Source organism: Orycteropus afer, unplaced genomic scaffold, assembly GCF_000298275.1.
Source record: "Orycteropus afer afer isolate SDZICR_OR568_19922 unplaced genomic scaffold, OryAfe1.0 scaffold00290, whole genome shotgun sequence".
In the NCBI taxonomy this organism is placed as follows: Eukaryota; Metazoa; Chordata; class Mammalia; order Tubulidentata; family Orycteropodidae; genus Orycteropus; species Orycteropus afer.
Window position 1 is genome coordinate 313,962 of NW_006921877.1, and position 15,060 is coordinate 329,021.

A 15,060-nucleotide genomic window follows, 5' to 3' on the forward strand; every position below is an offset into this window, starting at 1 on the left:
TAGAAAAATGGAGAAAAAGGAAATGAACCAAAAATTTATACATAAAAATGGTCAATACGCCCTTCCCTTGACCCTTGGCCCCGCGGCACCCACCCCCTCCACAGCCACTCAGCCTCTTTCCTCCCTTCATCCTTTCCTCCTCTCCCTTTTTCTTTTCTCCTTCCCCCTCCTTGCCACCACTGCCCAGGACCGAAGTCAATTCCTTCTAACATGGCACACCTCAAAGAGAAAACCCCAATGTGTCGTGTGAATGACTTAGCCCATTTCAACAAGATTCAGCCTGGGTATAAGCTTTGGCATGAGCGAAGTCCAGCTCACTGTAAGAAAGTGTAACTCCTACTGTAGAACTAAATGCACTGTGCATGAAACTTGGGAAAAAAACAATGTACAAGCCTGTTGACCCTTACTCTCGAATGCAGTCCACCTATAACTACAACATGAGAAAAAACTCACTGCCATCGAGTCATTTCTGACTCATAGCGACCTCCATTGGGTTTCCGAGGCTATAAATCTTTATGGAAGTAGATCACCCTGTCTTCCTTCAACAGAGCTGCAGGGAGGTGCTTATCCCCCGAGGTACTTTTACCCCTTTCCAGTTCCACCTTTGTTTCATCAAGTTGAACTTTCTGTGGGAGGATAGCAATTTAGTGGAAAAGGAAGGACAAGACAGGCTGTGAAACATGATGCTGCTGCTAAGCAATGAGCCCCTTCCTGAGAGGCTGGAGGTGAATGGAAGAGAATCAGAAGAAGAAAATGTCAATAAATCTGAAATAAGTCAAGTGTTTCAGATCACACTTAAATGGAACTTCCTTGTGAATTTTGAGGTCACGGGAGAGTGACCTTCCCACATAAAGAGTTTTATGACCAAGGTGTCGGTCGGGGAGTTCATAGGGGAAGGTGAAGGGAAGAGCAAGAAGATTTCAGAGAAAAATGCTGTTCTTGAGGAGTTGAAGAAGTTACCTCCTCTCCCTACAGTGGAGTGAGTGAAGCCCAGAATCAAAAATAAAACAAAATCCATAGTCAAACTCCACACAGGCCCAGAATATGGCCAGGGAATGAATCCAATTAGCAGATTCAGCAGATGAAAAAGAAAAAGGAGCCAGGGTACCTGCTCCTAACCAAACAAGGCCTCTGGTGCTGCAGGGAGTTTGTGATGCAGATGAAGGTCGGGAACAACATCACCAAAGGAGCAGGCACCAATAAGAAGGTGGCCAAATGCAACTCAGCCTAGAACATGCTGGAGATCCTTGGTTTCAAGGTCCCGCAGGCTCAGCCCACCAAACCAGCACTCAAGTCAGAGGAGAATACACCAATAAAGAAACCAGAGGATGGAAGGAAAGTAACCTTTTTTGAACCTGGCTCTGCATATGAAAATGGAACTAGTAATAAGGAAGATGAGTTTAGGATGCCTTACCTTAGTCACCAGCAGATGCCTGCTGGAATTCTTCCCATGGTGCCCAAGGTTGCCCAGGCCATAGGTGTCAGTCAAGGACATCACACCAAAGATCTCCGCAGAGTAGTTTTGAATCTTGCCAAGGCCACAGTGACTGCCATGATTGCCCAGGAGCTGTTGTATGGAGTCACCTTGCCCACAGCCAAGACCATTTTAAAGAATAGCATCTCTTCGGGCCACATACCCATGGATCTCTCATGAGGCCCTCTGAACAACTGGACTATCTATCCAGAGTCCAGAGATTCAAGGTTGAATACAAAGACTTCCCCAAAAACAACAAGAATGAGTTTGTATCTCTAATCAATTGCTCCTGTCAGCCGCCTCTGATCAGCCACAGCATGAGAAAGGATGTGGATTCCTGCCACGATATGGCTGCACTGAACATATTAAAGTTGCTGTCTGAGTTGGACCAACAAAGTACAGAAATGGCGAGAACAGGAAATGGACCATTATCTGTGTGTAGGAGGTGCTGAAACTTTACTGGCCATAAACCATTATTAAATCTCAACATATACTGAACATACATACCACTTTGACAAATTGAAATTTCTGATACCTTCAGTGGGCTGAAAGACCTGGATGATGAATGTGACATAACAGTGCTGAGGAAGACAGGATATAGGAGGCGGCTGTGGCTGTGACTGGGCGTGCTTGTGGTTTGTGTGATGGGCCAGAGGAGAGGAAGTGTCTGCTCCCCACACAGGAGCAGCTAAGCTCGGGGCCACCAGCCTCGTGTTGTCCCCTTCTCCATTGAAGAGCCACAAGGCCACGCCCCAGTGCACCTCACTGCTTGGTTTTGTTTTTTTTGCTGCATGAAAGAAGAAAATCCAGAATGACGATGTCCCCCTTCCCCAACTGGCTCACTCAGGCACTTGGGGATAAGCACTGGATAGCCACACCAGAGCGAAGTCTGAGACTGGCCAGAGCTGCAAGCACCAGAGGACATCAGCTGGGTCCTCCTGGGTGTCATTGCCTTCCCAGTGTGCTGAGGCCTCTACCTCCCTAGTGGCTGTGACTAGGTGTGCTTGTGGTTTGTGATGGGCCAGAGTGGCACCATAACCACTGCTTTCTCTTCCAACAGCAATACACATTCTTCTTGTTGTTGTTATGTTGTTAGGTGCCGTCGAGACATTTCCAACTCATAGAGACCCTATACACAGCAGAACGAAACACTGCCTGGTCCCGTGATCCTTGCTATACTTGAGCCCATCACCGCAGCCACTGTGTCAATCCATCTCGTTGAGGGCCATCCCCTCCTTCCTCGACTGTCCACCTTACCAAGCATGACATCCTTTGCCAGGGAATGGTCCCTTCTGACAACATGACCAGAGCAGGAGCTCTGGTAGCATAGTGGCTAAAGCACTTGACTGCTAACCAGAAGGCTAGTGGTTCAAACCCACCAGCCACTCCTTGGAAGGAAGGTTGGGCAATCCTACTTCCATAGTGATACTGCCTCAGAAACCCAAGGAGGGGTCGCTATGAGTTGGGGCCGACTCGATGGCACATAACAACAACAAAAAAAGATCACAGCCTAGGAAACCCTATGAAGCAGTTATCCTCTGTCCTATAGGGTCACTATGAGTTGGAATAGACTTGATGGCACACAAAATGACATGTCTTCTTTGGGGTCAGTGGCTGATTTTGTCTGATTTTCAGATGTATATCACCAGGCTTTTATTTTTGCCTAATTTATCTTTACTCTGAAAGCTCCACTGAAACCTGCTCAGCATGGCAGCTACATTCAAGCTTCCACTGACAGATGAAAACAAAAATCCTTGTAACATCATGGTAAACAGAGAAAAGATTAAAGTTGCCAAGGATTTCATTTTTCTTGGATCCACAATCAATGCCCATGGAAGCAGCAGCCAAGAAGTCAAACAATATACTGCATTGGGCAAATCTGCTGGAAAACATCTCTTTAAAGTGTTAAAAAGCAAAGATGTCACTTTGTGGACTAAGATGAGCCTGACCCAAGCCATGGTATCTTCAATCACCTCATACACATGTGAAAGCTCACCAATGAATAAGGAAGACTGAAGAAGAATTGATGCATTTGAATTATGGTACTGGTGAAGAATACTGAATACATCATGGACTGGCAGAAAAACAAACAAATCTGTCATGGGAGAAGTACAGCTAGAATGTTCCTTAGAAGTGAGCATGGCAAGATTTTTTCTCATATACTTTGGACATGTTATGAAGAGGGACAAGTCCCTGGAGAAGGACATTATGCTTGGGAAAGTAGAGGGTCAGTAGAGGAAGACTTTCAATGAGATGGGTTGATACAGTGGCTGCAGCAATGGGCTCAAACAGCAATAACTGAGGATGGAGCAGGACCAGGCAGTGTTTCATTCTGTTGTACAGAGGATAGATATGAGTTGGAACTCACTCCACAGCCCCTAACAACAATAGCTGACCCATGGGTGGTGGTTCAGTGGTAAAATTGGGAGACCGGGGTTTGAGTCCTGGCCAGTGCATCTTATAAGCAGCCACCACCCATCTGCCTTGCATGTAGCTACGACAGTGAAAAGGTCTCAGAAGAGCTTCTAGACTAAGACAGACTAGGAAGAAAAGCCTGGTGATTTTCTTCTGAAAACCAGCCAGTGAAAAATCCTATGGATCACAACAGTCTGATCTGCAACAGGTCATGAGGGTGGCGCTGGACCAGGCAGCATTTTGTTCCATTGTGCATGGAGCTGCAGTGAGTTAGGACCAGCTCAATGGCAGCTAACAACAACACATCCTTTTCACTTCCTGTGTTGTTCTGGGTTCTGTCCAATTGACTCTGACTCATAGCATAGGGATTGTTATTATTACGCTCAGAAAAACCAATCTGAGGCTTGTTAGTGCTTGGAAGTATGTAAGAAAACAGCATCCCTCATTTAAGAAACCAAACAAAAACATACATCTCTTCTTGGTGAAGCAGAGCGGGCCTTTTCCTTGGATGACACACCTTGAGGATTTCATCTTATGCCTTGCAGGCATGCTGGGTTTCACACGTGTGAAAAAGTGGGATCAAAGAGATACAACACAAATGGAAGCTTCATTCCAGGAGGAGTGCTCATGAAACGTGAGTCACACTCAGATAGGGATAGGCACTCGGAAGATCCGAAAACTGTGCGCCTAAAGTACAACATCTGGGCACCTGAGTCTAGAAGACAGTTGCCTAGTTAGTCCCCACTCCATCCACCCAAAATCAGGACTCCATCCTTGGAAAAATTTGAAGCAACTTTTTTTTCTTTTTCATTTATCTATTTTTTTAAAACTTTTTATTGTGATTTGGGTGAAAGTTTACAGAGCAAATTGGTTTTCCATTCAACAATTCATGCACATTTTGTTTCGTGGCATTCTTTGCAATCCCTGCAATTTACACACTTCCCATGTCTTCCCTGTGTTTACCATTTCCCTTCATTCTTCTTTCCTATCCCTTTTTGCCTTCTTAGCTTTATCCCTGGGCAAATGCTGCCTATTTGATCTCATACGGTTGAATGTTCTAAGGTGTATGTATCTCCTTGGTGTTATTGTCCATCTTATATGCCTGTCTATTGTTTGGCTGAAGGTTCAGCTGGGGGGTGAATTAAGTTCCAGGCTTGAAGAATGTTTCAAGGCCACAGTCTCAGGAGTTCTTTTTCTTTCTTCTCTGCTTTCTTCCTTCCTTCCTTCCTTCCTTCTTCCCTCCATCCTTCTGTACCCCTCCCCTTCTCTTCCCCTCCCCAACCTTTCCCTCCCTTCCCTGGTAACCAACAAAATTTCCTTCCATATGTAAACCTCCCCTCAACTTTTTATATTAGTGGACTAATAGAATATTTGTCCTTCTGTGACTCACTTATTTCACTCACCATAATGTCCTCTGAGTTCATCCACATTATGAGGTATTTCATGGATTCTATATTCTTTTTGGGGAGCTCTGGTAGCATAGTGGCTAAGGCACTTGACTGCTAACCAGAAGACAGGCGGTTCAAACCCACCAACCACTCCTCGGAAGGAAGGTTGGGCATTCCTACTTCCGTAGTGATACTGCCTCGGAAAGTAGGGGTCGCTATGAGTCGGGGCCGACTCGATGGCAAACAACAACAACAACAACAACAACATATTCTTTTTGAGTGTTGCATAGTATTCCATTGTGTGTATGTACCATAGTTTGGTTATCCATTCCTTCATTGATAGGCACTTATATTGTTTATATCTCTTTGCTATTGTGAATAGTGCTGTCATTAACATGGGTGTGCATATATCTATATGTGTCCTGGCTCTCACTTCTTTAGGATATATACCTAGTAATGAGATTGCTGGATCAAATGGTATTTCTATTTCCAACTTTTTAAAGAATCACCATACTGATTTCCACTGTGGTTGCATCATTTTACAGTCCTACCAGCAATGTATGAAAGTCCCAATCTCTCCACATCATCGCCAGAACTTGCTATTCTCTGTCTGATTGAACTTCTCTATCATTGCTGGGGTGAGATGGTATCTCATTGTTGTTTTAATTTGCATTTGTCTAATGGCTAATAATGGTGAACATTTCTTCACATGTTTGTTGGCCATTTGAATATCTTCTTTGGTGAAGTGTCTATTCATGTCTTCTGCCAATTTATTAATTAGAATATTTGTCTTTTTAATGTTGAGGTGTTGAAGTTTTCTATAAACTTGAGAGATAAGTCTCTTATCAGATATGTCTTTGCTGAACATCTTTTTCCAATTTATACTTTCTCCTTTTACACTTTTGGAGGTCATTTGATACACATAAAAATTTAATTTTTAGAAAGTCCTAAACATCTAGTTTATTTTCCGCTGTTTGTGCATTTTGGATTATGCTTAATAGTCCATTTATGCCATACATTAAGGTGCCTAAATTTGCCCCTATTTTTTCTTTGATGAACTTTGTAGTTTTAGGTTTCACATTTAAGTCTTTGATCCAGCTGGAGTTAGTTTTTGTGTATTGTGTGAGGAATGGATCTTGTTTCATTTTTCTGCAAACGGATATCCAGTTTTGCCAGCACCATTTGTTAAAGGCCTATCTCTTCCCCATTTAATGGATTTTGGCCCTTTGTCAAAGATCAGCTAACCATACATGGATGGATTTATTTCTGGGTTCTCAATTATGTTCCACTGGTCAATGTATTGGTCATTGTACCAATACCAGGCTGTTTTGACTACTGTGGCTGTATAGTAGGTTTTGAGATCTGGGAGTGTGAGACCTCCTAGTTTGTTCTTCTTCAGTAGTGCTTTGCTAATCTGAAGTTTCTTTCTGTCCATATGCAGTTAGTGATTAGTTTTTCCATGTCCTTAAAGAATATTGATGGAATCAGCATTGGGATTGCATTGAATGTATAGATTGCTTTGGGTAGTACTGACATTTTCACAGTGTTCAGTCTTCCTATCCATGAGCATGGTATGTTCTTCCATTTATGTAGATCTCTTATAGTTTCTTGAAATAGTATTTTGTAGTTTTCTTTGTACAGGTCTTTTGTGTCCCTGGTAAGATGTATTCCCAAGTATTTTATCTTTTTGGTACCTATTGTAAATGGTATTTATTTCCTTATTTCCTTTTCAGCAATCTCTTTGCTGGTGTAGATGAGTCCAACTGATTTTTGTATGTTGATCTTGTATCCTGCCACTTTGATAAATCTTTCAATTACCTCCAATAGTTTTCTTGCTAAGTCTCTTAGGGTTTCCGTGTATAGGTTCATATCTGAAAATAGAGATATTTTACTTTTTCCTTACCAATCTGGATGCTTTTGATTTCCCTTTCTTGCCTTATTGCCCTGGCTAGGACTTCCAATAGGAGCTCTGGTAGCATAGTGCCTAAGGCACTTGACTGCTAACCAGAAGGCTGGCGGTTCAAACCCACAAGCCACTCCTCGGAAGGAAGATGGGGCAAACTACTTCAGTAGTGATACTGCCTCGGAAACCCAAGGAGGGGTTGCTATGAGTCAGGTCCGACTCAACGTCACATAACAACAACAACAGGACTTCCAATACAATGTTGAATAGAAGTGGTGATAGAGGGCATCCTTGTCTGGTTTCTGTTCACAGGGAGAATAGTTTCACTCTCTCCATTGAGAATAATGTTGGCTGTTGGTTTTGCATATATACCCTTTATTATGCTGAGGAATTTCCCTTCTATTCTTATTTTGCTGAAAGTTGTCTTTTTTTTTGGGGGGGGGGGGTTGGTGCTGAGAACCAGCCCTTGGGAGTGAGTTTTATTTCAGGCCCAGAATGTATCCCAGGACCATAGTATTGGGGTCTCACCAGACTCCATCCAATGAGTAATTCTGGTCATTATTGAGTTTTTGGATTTTGTCCCATGCTTTTGCTCCCACTCTGAGAGTTTTTATCAGGAATGGATGTTGGATTTTATGAAATGCCTTTTCTGCATCAATTGATATCATCATGTGATTCTTTTCCTTTATTTTACTTATGTGATGGATTATGCTGATTGCTTTTCTAATGTTCAACCATCCTTGCATACCTGGTTTGAATCCCACTTGGTCATGATGTATTATTTTTTTGATATGTTGTTGGAATCTATTGGATATGATTTTGTTGAAGACTTTTGGATCTATATTCATGAGGGATATTGGTCTGTAGTTTTCCTTTTTAGTTGTGTCTTCTGCTAGTTTGGTGTCAGGGTTATACTTGTTTCATGAAATGAATATTGGAGAATTCCATCCTTTCTATGTCCTGGAATAGTTTGAATAGGATTGGTGTCAGCTATTCTTGGAATGTCTCAGGAGTTCTTTTAACTCAGATCTTAGGGACTGACAGAAAAAAGGAGTAAAAAAGATGGAACCCACATGATTGTATACTAATAATCTGAATTTTTTGAACTTTGACTAAAAAGTGTTAACCTAAGCACAATTGCATTGAGAACAAATTACAAAATAATTTAGAGAGTGAGTCTTGGCGTTAACTTGATCCCTCCTCACTGCAGAACTGGTGAATCAGGCTGGGGTGGTCCTCTCTGGATTTCCTTCTTGTGCTATTCAAGTTCTGTGCCATCCATTGGAATTCTTCATCAGTATATCTCCAAATGTTCACATCCTTGTGCGTACCTTTATAGAAATTGCAGGTAAGTTTTTGGCTTTCCACTTGTAATGGCTCAAAGGTCAAAATTTTTATTAACAATAACTCAGAATACATCTAGTCCTGGTTTTCTATTGAACAGAGTAATACATATTGAAACTTAAGGAGATTTATCTTCTACGGATAAACACACACACTCATAATTGAACTGGATTATATTCTAGAAGATATAACAAATCCTCCCTTATGACCATAGGAGCATTTTTTTTTTCTTTTACTGTTTAAAATGCCAATCACTGTTGTGTAAGGACTGAGCTCTACCCTGGAATAGCTATGTTCTTTCAGTCATAAGTGTTCTTGACCATATTCCCATGATTGACATCATACATCTATTATCTATTGAGGACCTACTTTTACCAATCACCAGAAAAAAAAATTTAAACTAATCATCTAATTTAATCTATACACCATCCATTTTCTTAAAGACTGACAGCAAAAATAATTTAAAAATACAGAACCCACATTATTATGTAAACATTTTAAACTTTAATAAAATAAAAAAAATAATAATCTAAGCAAAATTGCATTCGAAACAATTACCAAATAATTCACAGCATGCTTCTGGTGTTAAATCAGATCTTACTGAGGCTAAGGCTCAGAGAAGTTGAGGGATTTGTCCTAAGTCACTGAGCTCATAAGTGGTAGAGCCAGTATATAACCTGAACCAGTTTGTCTGCAAAACCCTCAGTTTCTGATTTAGCAAAAATGGTCACAGCTGACCAAGGACAGGTTAAGAAAAGAGCAATTCAGAACCAAAGAGGGAGGGCCTAGCCACAAGGCAGAGGCTCCAAGTTCTTGACTGGTGACAGCAAAGGAAGAAGTTAAACACCTGTTGACATCTGTGACCCCACAGGATGCCTCATGCACCACACCTCAAAGAGCTTCTCCTGAGGTTTTGCCCTCCCATGGGGCCACCCTAACCCATGCCAATATTCCTCATGTAGACCTTCAACCTGATGAGGGCTGTAATGCTGACAAAGAACACTTTAATTACCACTCATGGTGAGTGTCAAATAAAATACAAATCAAGACTTCCTAAGGAATTCAAAAGAATTATTGCAGTAGGTGGTGGGATAGGAAAGAGCTATTGCAATGGAAGGAGAAGGACTTGCATAGGGAGAAGGTCTTGACCAAAGGGGGTTTTCTTTTATAGCCCCAAATAATTCATTCCTTGGAGTTGATTCTGACTCAGAATGACCCTTAAGGACAGAATAGAACTGCCTCATGGGGTTTCCAAGACTATAATATTTACTGAAGTCACATATTTCACCTCTTGGTTAGTAGCCAAGAACTTAACCACTGCACCACTGGGACTCTTTTTCCTTTTATAGAGAGAAGAGTAAACAAAGCTAAAGAGAATGAGGTATGAATTGAGATAAAAGAGTCTCAGATGGGATAGTAGATCAAAAAGGTTTCACCCTGTGGCCAGCCTAGCTGCCTGAGGGGACCTTGAGAAGGGTTCTGTGTGTTGGTTCAGGTTCAGGGTGGGCCAAAGTTCAGGGACTTGAGGGAAGGAGAGAAACTTAAACCAAGGTTTAGTTAAGAAGCATTTTGTTCCAGTTGATCAGTAGGGACAAGCAGTTCAGTTAATCATTTATGAGGCAAAGAATGGGAATTTGGAGAGTCTGCATCTGCACCTTGTCTTAGGTAAACCAGGGGGGCACTTGTGAGTCTTATCATTATGTGGAGAGGGTGAATCCTGGGAAAAGAAGAGGGTGAGGAGATTTCTCCCTGTCCCTTTTTTTAAATGAATTAATATTTGGTGAAAATATTCACAACAAAATATATGCACTTCAACCATTTCTACATGTATAATTCAGTAATTGTGGTTACATTCAAGTTGTGCCATCTTTCTGGACAATCTTTCCCAAACTATTTCACCATCACCAGCACAAACTAAATTTCTTATCTCTCTTTTCAATTGCTGTTGCCAGTTTAACCACATATAGATAATTCTTTAAAAGAGTAGTATGCTTAATGCAGACATTCTTTTCTACTTATGCTAGCATATTATTCAGTTCAGTGATGACTTTAGGAGATAGTTGCAGTTCAAAATTTAAATATTTCCTCAGGGTAATAGTTTGGGCAGGGTGTAGGGGGTGTCATCAGACTCAATGGCTCCAGAAAGTCTGGATATCATGAGAATTTGAAATTCTGTTCCACATTTTTCCCCCTTTTGATCAGCATTCTTCTATGGAATTCTTGATCTAAGTGTTCAGTAATGATAGCTAGGTATCATTCAGCTCTTCTGTTCTTGTGGCAAAGTAGGTAGTTGTTTATGGAAGCAGCTGAACATATATTTAATTTCCTCCAATGATTCCTGATTTTCCTTCTTCCTCTGATGCTCCCAGTGAATGCAAATCAACTGTTGTACCTTGGATGGCTCCCAACAAGCTTTTAATAGCCCTGGTTTTATACAATGAACTAGGAAGTAGAAGAGAAGCACCAAATCAATATAAGGCCAATTCAGGGACTTCCAGTAAGATGGAAGAATAGGTAGACAAGCTACACTGATGCTCTTCAACAAAGAAGGGAGAAACCATTTGACACAGATACAGAAGATAATCCTGGAGACCTGAGCTTTGAAAGGAAGGATACAGAAGTGGATTAAACACCAACTGGTAGAAGAACCTGAATGAAAACAGTGAATAATGAGACAAATGGAGCTGCAGACTGTCAGCTCCCTTGATGGCATGGACAGTTTGAATATTTCCAAGTGGTGTTAGGACCTGAAAATTAACCTAAAAATTGCCCTTAGTCATCAAGGGATGCATGGATGACTGCCCTGTGGCTGATGACTAAAAAGGGAAACAGCAAAGAAGGAGACACACTGAGCTATGGATTTCCAGTTGTCTGGAGGGTGCAGTCATTTTGAATATTTATAAGCAGTGAGGCCATTTTGGTTATTGAAAGCTAACGGGTTCTCTTTCAGATTCTAGGGACCTAAGAATAGACTCTTGCCAAGGACAACAAAGACATACTGGAGGCTAATGACTAGAAAGGTGCAATATTCCCCTTGTTACTCTTATAATCGACACCCTCTTGGCAAACAGAGGTGCAGCCATCCCTCATCTCCACCCACCTTCTGGTCAGCAGGAATTCCATCCCAGTCATTGTGCTCTGATGGAGCCTGAGTGCCCTGCCCTGCCTCTACCCAGATTTTTGTTTGTTTGTTTGTTTGTTTTTAACTATTCCTTTTCTTTCTTTCTTCCTTTTTATTCTTATTCTTTCTTTTCCTCTTTCCAGGTTCCACTTTTTGACTTTTTTTTTCTTCCCTTTTACTGGTTCCCTTTTTTTTTTTTTTTTCTTTCTTGTGGTTCTTCTTATTGCTTGTTTTTCTTTTTGCATTTTTCTCATTTTTTCCTTCATTATTCTTTTATTGTAACACTTTTCCTCATTGCCCCTTCCACAGATATTGTGGGGTTTTTTTTTCTTTTATCAGTTTATATTTCTTTTGTCTTTTAAAAGTATTTCTTTAAATATTTCATCTTATTTATTGCCTTTTCACTTTCTGTTTTCTTTCTTTCTTTCCTTCTACTTTTGGTGAAAGATTCTGTGTGTTTATGTGGTATGTGTTTTTTGTCCTCTTGTTTTTACTTTTTTGGTGGCTTTTGATTGTTGTTTTTGTCTAACTGAGTAGGAGATAGCAACTGTGCCCATACAACCCAACCAAATCTGCACTTCGTGCAGCTCACCTACTGTGTGAGGACCACCACTTGATTCTGCACCAACTGGCCAACAATACATGACAGCCAATGCAAGCCTGATTCACCCTTAACTGCTCTTCACAAACAGCTAACAGAGAACTGTGCACCCACTCTCACTCTCTATCACTTCCACCACGAGACAGGTGGTGAGTGTGTAAGTGCTGTCAACTAGCACATAAAGGAGAACAGTACTCTGCTTACTCAGATACATCTAAACAAAACAAAGAAAAGAAAAATCTTGGATGAATCACTCCAACATACAATCACCAATTTTAAATATAAACACAAAAATGGCACAATGTCTCAGAGAAACAGACCATTCCAGTCCAGACAAAGAAGCAAGATAAAGCAGTAGAAACAAGGGACCAGGATATAGACCCAAAACACATTCCTGAGGAAGACGCAGCATTGGAACTCCCTGATAAGGAATTCAAAAGAATTATATTTAGGTGTCTTCAATGGATTGAGAGACAGACCAAGGAAAACACTGACGAAATGAGGGAAAACACAGACAAAACCCTAGAACCATTTCAGAAGGCCATACAAAAACAAAATGACAAAATAAATGAAAAATTAGAAATGATACGAAACCTGCAGTTAGAAATACAGAATATTAATACCACATTTTCAGAAATAGATACCACATTGAAAGGGCAAAGGAGTAGAATCAAATCAATGGAAGACAGAGTTAGTGAGATTGAAGGCAAATACCTCAATACTTCTTTGGAAGGGGAATAATCAGAAAAAAATATCAAAACAAAATGAAGAAAGTCTAATATTAATGTGGGATACCGTCAAGAGGAATAACCTACATGTAACTGGAATTCCAGAATAGGAAGAGACAAATAAAACCATAGAGAAAATAGTTGAAGATCTGTTGGAAGACAATTTCCCTGATATGATAAAAGACAAGAATAAATCCACTCAAGAAGTCCAAAGAACCCCAAACAGAATAGACTCCCAAAAGAAAATCACCAAGACATATCACCAAACCAACCAAAACCAAAGACAAAGAAAGAATCCTGAAAGCAACAAAGGAAAAATGAAAAGTTACCTACAATGGGCAAACAATAAGACTAAGCTCTGATTTCTTGGGAGACACAATGCAGGCACGTAGGCAATGGGATGGTACATATAACACCCTGAAAGAAAAGAATTTCCAACCAAGAATTATATACCCAGCAAAATTGTCCCTCAAATATGATGGTGAAATTAGAAAATGTCCAGATAAGCAGAAAGTTAGGGAATTTGTTAAAATCAGACCAACCTTACAGAAGATGCTAAAAGGAGTCCTTTGGACAGAGAACCAACAACAGGAAACAACAACCAACCATTAACGCACATGATGACATAACTCAGAAACCAACCCAATTATGGTAGTATCCAAAGTAAAATAAGCGTACAAGATTGTAAACAGGGAACCAGAGACATCAATTGGTAAATGAGGACAACAATAAACCAAAAAGAAGGAAAATGTGTGTAGTTACAGATCTTCTAAGTGGTGAGGAAATCAAGACAATTGCACAATAGAAAAACTTCAGAAGAATATTATAAAGCATGGACTAACCTCAAAGAAAAATGATAAACCTTTGTATCAAAATAAAAAAGATGAGCACAAATATTTAGCAAATACTAAAACAATAGCAATGAAGGAAATGATAATATGATTCATAAACAAAATGAGCTCAGCACAGAAAATTATATGGAACAAAGAAATCAGCAACACCACAAAAGAAAAAAAAAACATAACAAAGTGAAAGAAGTAAATTCATACTTGTTGATAATTACACTGAATGTAAATAGATCAAATGGATCACTCAAGAGACAAAGAGTTGTAGACTGGATAAGAAAACATAACCCATCAATATGCTGTCGACAAGAGACACACCTTAGAGACAAAGACAAAAATAGACTAAAAATCAAAGGTTGGAAAAAGATATATCAAGCAAATGGCAACCAAAAAAGAGCAGGAGTGGCAATATTAATTTCTGATAAAATTGGCTTTAAGACAAAAAGCACCCTGAGAGACAAGGATAGACATTATATAATGATTAAAGGATCAATTGAACAAGAGGACAAAACCATAATAAATATCTATGTACTCAAAGAACCCCAAAATACATAAATCAGACTTTAACAGAATGGAGAAGACAAACAGATGACTCCACAGTAATAATAGGAGACTTTAATATACCACAATCAATGAAAGATAGAACGGGAAAGAAACTCAACAAAGATGCAGAAGAACTAAACAGCACAATCCACCAACTTGACCTTATAGACATCTACAGAGCACTTCAACCAACAACAGCACAATATACGTTCTTTTCCAGTGCACATGGAACATTCTCCAGGATAGACCATATGTTAGCCCATTAAGCAAGCCTTAATAAATTTAAAAACATTGAAATACTGCAAAGCATCTTCTCAGATCACAATGCTATAAAATTAAAAATCAACAATAGGAAGATCAATGGAAAAAGAGCACACATGGAAACTGAATAACACCCTCCTCAAAAATGACTGGGTAATAGAAGAAATAAAAAACAAAATTTAAAACTTTCTTGAATCAAATGAGAATGAAAACACAACATACCAAAATCTTAGGGACACAGCAAAAGCAGTAATCAGAGGCCAATTTATAGCATAAATGCACACATCAAAAAAGAAGAGCCAAAATCAGCATCTTAACCCAACATCTCCAATAACTAGAAAAAAAAGCAGCAAAAAAAAAAAATTACAGTCACAAAAACAAACGAAATAATAAAGATATGAGCAGAAAGAAACAGAGAATAGAAAGACAATAGAAAA

General features: G+C 40.0%; 1 pseudogene; it reads left to right on the top strand.

Annotated features, from left to right (window-relative positions):
• The first annotated feature begins 201 nt into the window (after window positions 1-201).
• Window positions 202-1,926, top strand: LOC103205522 (annotated as a pseudogene).
• Window positions 1,927-15,060: the final 13,134 nt, after the last annotated feature.